This window comes from Apis dorsata, unplaced genomic scaffold (assembly GCF_000469605.1).
Source record: "Apis dorsata unplaced genomic scaffold, Apis dorsata 1.3 scaffold_132, whole genome shotgun sequence".
Lineage (NCBI taxonomy): Eukaryota > Metazoa > Arthropoda > Insecta > Hymenoptera > Apidae > Apis > Apis dorsata.
The window spans coordinates 499059-505487 of NW_006263425.1; the positions used below are offsets into that span (position 1 = coordinate 499059).

General features: G+C 30.7%; 1 protein-coding gene and 1 long non-coding RNA gene across 34 annotated transcripts in view; one reads left to right on the forward strand and one right to left on the reverse strand.

Annotated features, from left to right (window-relative positions):
- The window catches only part of LOC102678064 (sodium channel protein para), a 57363-nt gene that overhangs the window by 31542 nt on the left and 19392 nt on the right, over positions 1 to 6429 (reverse strand). The gene's annotated exons all lie outside the window — the stretch shown is intronic.
- The window catches only part of LOC102677972, a 15303-nt gene that overhangs the window by 8296 nt on the left and 578 nt on the right, over positions 1 to 6429 (forward strand). The window lies entirely within an intron of this gene.

Genomic DNA, 6429 nt, shown 5'->3' on the forward strand with positions numbered 1-6429 from the left:
CGTCATTTTGCGCGAGGATAATATTAAAATTTTAACAAATCGAAAAAAAATGGAAAAAAAAAAAATAAAGAACCAACGAAATCAATCGAGAGTGATCAGTGAAACAAATATTTCCAAAATATAATGTTGTCGATGTATAACATTTCACAGAGTTATAATATAGTGTTGTAAATTATTATTATAAGATTAAAAACAAAGAGATTGTTGCACGTATGCGTTTATCATTGGAAATATTCATTTTGTATTATATACTTGTCCGCTATGAGTGCACCGGTGTTATTCATAACCCGCTTCTAGATCAGCTCTACGCGTTCCTAATTCGTTCCACGGCTCATTGTGCACCGCAAAAGAATGTCCCGAGCTTCGTTTGGCAGGCGTTCAAAGATCGTGGTTTCCGCCATATTTTTTTCGAATCTGGGAGAACCGTCACCGTAAGATTCGTCGCAAAATATTATCTCATCTTCGATTTTTATCTTTTGATCACTGATATTATACGAACAAAAAGCTTTCTGATATCTTGAAATTAATTTTAACACCACCAGTGTCATTTAAATTTTCTACTTATTACTATTATTCGTAAAAGTGTCAATGCATCATTATCAAAATGTTAAATAAACGTAATACAATCATATATTCCGTGTCACGAATTTCCAATTTATTAAATAGGAATGTAATTCAACGAATAAAAAATTTATTATAAAGAAAATATTCAATTCAGTAATAAGCAAAGAATTTATTTTGATTCAAAATTTTTCAAACAACACTATTATACGATACGAAAAATTTAACCATGCAATTTCGATTTTTATATAAAATTTTTTAAATAATTATCATACAGTAAAGTAGTAGGAAATTTCATTACAATACATATTGCAAAAAATATAAAGTATTTAGACTATTGTGCAACGAATATTACGGAGATGGTTACATTTCCAGTTTTTATCTTTACACTTATTACGTGTACTTTACCGATAGTACAACGTTGGCCCACATTTCTCTCGTTCTTTCTCTTTTTTTTTCTTTCTTTCTTTCTTTCTTTCTTTTTTTTTTTTTTTTTTTTTTTTTCCTACTTTGGAAGCATCGGGAACATCTATTCCGTGTCTAGTCTGAAAAGCAGCTATGGCGTCTACTAGTCGTATAGAAGGCGCTGTATGTACATGTTATATATACATATACGTGTGTACAGTACGAAATTGGTGCTAAAAGCGGGTCGTGAACATACGAACCTGGATAAGGTCCACGTGATCTGCTCGTTTCCGCTCCCTCTCCGCGGAATTTTCTGCCGAGTGATTATTAGAAATTCGAGGTATGCCCACCTGCTTTTCTTTACTCTTTCCTTTTTTCCCCATTTTATTCGCCCTGCCACTTAACCCTATTGTCATTTGGATTTCTTAAGGATTTCGAGGAAAATGCGAATTTCTTTTTTCCTTTTTTCTTTTTTTCTTTTGAAATTGGAATAAAAATAGGAAGATGATAATAGATGACGATTAACGATATCGACGGAAGATTCTCTCTATAATTCGTACAAAATCTTTTCCAGGTTAAAGAAAAGTTAAAGAAAAATCTTTTGATACCAGTATATTCTCGAGTTATTATCTCGAACTTTTTATAAAAAAAAAAAATAATGTTTCGAAATTAATTGGATCGTGACCTAGCCTATTTGGATTAGGATCTAGAAAGCATTTCGTAAAATTCCAATAGATAATAACCATCCTGTGAAGCTATTACAGATGCACATACATGAACGTACTTATAATGATGAACTATATACTAAGATCTATTCAAATCTAATTTATACAAGCGAGAAGTATCTGTCGATGAATATTCAGGCTGAATTTCACGGGCAGAGAGTAGAACACATGGTGCAAGCAAGACACGTTCCTCATCTTTTCTTCCTTCTTTTTTTTTTTTTTATTGCTTGAAAAGTTGAATAGGCGCTGTAGCAATCTGGAGAAAGCCCATTAATCGATGATTCCACATCATTTATTTACAATTGAAAATTATTCTGACATATTTATCCCAAGTTATGGCTACAGAAGATCGTTTGAAATTCCATGCGATCGATTTTTCATATCAATTAATAGAAGAAAATATTCATGCGTATCATATACGTCTTCCTCTTCGAAAAGAAAAGTTTGTTTCAATGAATAATCATGAGATTTATCTTAAGCATTTTCGTTTCGATTATCCCAGAATCAGAGAGACTTTGCTTTCTCTAATATCGAAACATTGTGTTCTCACGAAGTTAGTTTAATCCTTGTCGTAACACTTGTTCGACTTCTCGTTGCAAAAGGATAAGCATATTTTCTTCTGAAGAAAAAACAAAGTGGAAAGAATCGATAAATAATCATGAGATTTATTTATCTCGAAGATTGTCGCTAATTGATCCAAAGTCGAAGAAATATATGAACTTGTTATTTCTTTTCTTTCTATCGAAATACTAAAAAATAAAATCAATCGAATTTATTTCAATTCAGAAAAAGAATATCCGTAAAGTACGTTTATCTTTTTGAAAACAAAAAAAAAAAAGAAAAAACTATGAAAAATTTGATTCAATAAATTGATTCACAAAACGTAATGTAACGTAAATTTTAATTTGTCTCGACAATTATAGATATTGTAGAAAATTTTTTCCAAAATTTTAAAACAAAAAAATATTAATACGCTTCAATCATTCTTCTTTCAAAAAAAAAAAAAATAAAAAATAAAAAAAATAAAATGAAATCCCGTTAGAAAAAACTTTCAAGCATGAATAACCATCAAATTCATCTCGCAAAAATGTCCAATCTTCCAAAATTTCGATCAATCTGTCAAAATCTATCCACTGATAATCACGAGTCTCTTTCAAGCAATTTCGAATCTCCATTCCCTTAAGCGATAATCCACCTTCCTCTAGCGAAGAATTGAGAAAAGTTTTCTCGCGGATGAAATTTCCACGCGATCGATGTTCTTCGATGGAGGAGAGAGAGAGAGAGAGCATCGCCTCGCCTGAACACTGTATTGCGACGCACCGACGATAAATCAATACGATCCCAGGAGAGCGACCACGCCATTTGCGATCATGTGCGATTCGCTTTGCACGTTCGCTTATGCTGCTGCTGCTGCTGCCGAGGCGCGCAATTTAATGAATATAAAAAAAAAAAAAAAAAAAAAGGGGGAGGAGTTAAAAAAAAAAAAAAAAAAAAAGGGGGAGGAGTTAAAAAAAAAAAAAAAAAAAAAGGGGGAGGAGTTAAAAAAAAAAAAAAAAAAAAAGGGGGAGGAGTTAAAAAAAAAAAAAAAAAAAAAGGGGGAGGAGTTAAAAAAAAAAAAAAAAAAAAAAAAAAAAAAGAAAAAGGAGGAGGAGTTGAAAAAAAAAGAGAGAAAAAAAAAAGGTTATGTACAAAGAATCTCAGCTCCAAGCATTGCGGATACGGCATACGATCTATAGAAGCGTTTCCAGGCGGCTGCGAGCTCTATAAACCAGACGTACAGTACTTGACGAAAAACAAGTTGGATTCCCTTCTCGCGTTTCATTATTCGAATCTCGTCTCCGAGACGGATTTCCTTGGATTTATCCCACCTTTAATAATGCATCGAGTTTTGTTTCATTAACGAGTGTATTGAAACGACGGTGGTTGTATTCTTACAATTGCGAATCGGTTTTTTTTTCCTTCCTATCTTTTTTTCATTTCAAACGTATGGATTGAATTTTTTGAATCGATGGATTTTGGTAATAACGTGTTGAAGTGTATACGTTGTTATATTTATTTAATGTGATAATTAAATTGTTTTAAAAAAAATTATAAATAATATTTTGAAGTTGAATTCTGAATTATTTGAAATTTTATATCTTTTTAGCCAAGTTATTTTTTAATCTCTTTAAAAATCTAAAATTCGCTATATTCTATTTTATTTATCTAAATGTATTGAAATTTAAGATCTTCGGTATTATTTTATTTACAAAGAAAAAAAAAATTAAATTCTGAATTATAAAATCTCGTTAAATATAATTCGATTTTTAATCATCCAATTTTAAATTATTTTTTTAGTAATACAAATATAAATATAAAATATAAATATAAATATATAAAAGTGGCTAAAAATATCGAATGAGTCAGTTTTTTTCTTTTATTGGACATCGGATTATTTTTAGCGTGGAATAATGTTAGGATAGATATCCTCATGTAAAAATTGTTCACGAGGAAATAATTTCTTTATAAGGAGAAACGATTTCGCGGATGTGATCTTGAAAACCGGCCAAAAAGTCATGTTAGAATATTCAATCAGTTATCCAGAATTCATTTCATTTTTTCCATCTTTTTCTTTCCTTCGTTCTTCGCGATAAAAACTATTTAGTGATTTATACAACATGAAATATATCATCTAATTATATCTTAATTTGTTCGAAATATAATCACCTGATTATACCTGAAACCTGAAAATATTTCCTTATTAATTAGTAAATAATTTTTTAATTTTAATTAAAAATTTTCTCGTTTCGATCATATTCCTTAAAAGTCCAATCTAAATTTCTTATAAGTGAAGGAACTTTGTATTTGATATACCACCTCGTCCAACTTGTTTCATCAAGCATCGTGCTATATTTATGCATAATTTTTTAGCAAAAAAGCCTATTCGAAATAATGCATGTGTAATCTTGCCACCGAACGAACGACTCGTTTCAATCTCGTTCGATCGATGGTGTTTTTCTTTTTTTTTCTTTTTTTTTTTTTTTTTGTTGAAATATCATCGAAATTTTTACATATTTACCTCAACGAAAATTAATGAACGAAACTTTCATTCTCGATTTTTAATGCATTGTAATATTTTACCTCTCTCTCTTTTTTTTTCTCTCCAATAAAATATCGAAATCGGAGTTCGAGCAAATATTTTAGCAATATTTATGTGCAAAATCGAAGCACAGGCAAGGCTTATTTTGTCTTTGTTGCAAAATCTTTGTTGGCAAGAACAACTCGCGAAACAGCGTGTTTTCAATGGCGGTATAATATATATACATATGTAGAATAGAACAATAAGCGCGTTTTGTTTCATTGATATTTGATGTGTTGCAGCACAGTGACACAATTATGATATACGTTTGTATATACGTGTGTGAACGTGACCACGATGTGAATCTCGATAGGGATCTTCTTTTTTTTTTTCGATCGATCGACAAATAGCATTTTTTATAGCGTGAGTAACAATGTCCTTACTTGTACAAAACAATGCAAGCGATTTACAGGGTCTACAACTCGATACGGTTTTGCCAGATAAAATTCTTTTTACGAATGTAAAAATACGTACGATGAAAGTGATTTTTGTCTCATAATACAATTTTATTTTTTAATTTGTCGATTTAAAAATTTAAAAAAGAATAATTTTAAAGATGTTGATGAAATTAAAATGTAACCGTGTTCCGTGATGTTTCTTCAACTGTGTAAATTTTAACAAAGGAACAAAAGGATAAGAAAAATTCTTCGTTGTCAGTGTCTTTTGGTCTGCCAGAAAATTGATATGCACTACTTAACCCTTTGCAATCCGAACAGTATTCGACATTTTATCTCAACCGGTCTCGGTAACCTACTTTCCAAAGATGCTCGTAATTTAAATACATTTTCATATTTCTCGTCTCAATTTTGATAATAACTAAATACATCCTTCCACTTAATATATTTCTATTATATTCTATTATAATATTATTTCATAAAAACGAATTTTTTAACGATCTTATTAAATCTCTGTAATTCTTGAAAAAAATCTTTGCAGAATATAAATCTACAAAAATTAAATAAAATTAAAAAAGAAAATCTTCAAGATCAAGATTTTTTTATCAAATTCCTACTTCAAAAATATTCATTTTCAATCGACGATAAATCACTTTCAATCGAATAACTTGTACCAGCATAAAAAACACGCAAAAGCAAAAAAAAAAAAAAAAAAATTATATTCCAACAAGTAATAAGACACCATCCCCCGTGTTATTAATTAATAAAATTTCAGTCAACGACTCGTCGTGCAATTAATAATCTTATTGCGGATTTATCGACACGTGGAAACGAGGCAAGCGCAAAGGAATCGATGTGTACACCGTGGCACTGGTGAAAATTAAGTGTCTTGGTGGGTGGACGTTGCGCATCATCGGGCAAATATGAGTGACAGAAGTGTGTACGATCGATCGGATGTAACCGATTGCACTTACGAATGTACAAAGATGGAAATCGCATATATATGACGGTCTATTGTACGTGTATGAATAGGGTGCATTTTATGGGCCATTTTATGGTGTATATGTGTGTGTGTGTGTGTGTGTATATATATATATACATAATATTCGTGTATATGTACAATAATCAATGATCGTAAAATAATTTGGATGATAGAGAAAGAGTAAGAGAGACAGAGAGAGAGAGAGAGAGAGAGAGAGAGAGAGAGAGAGAGAGAGAGAGAGAG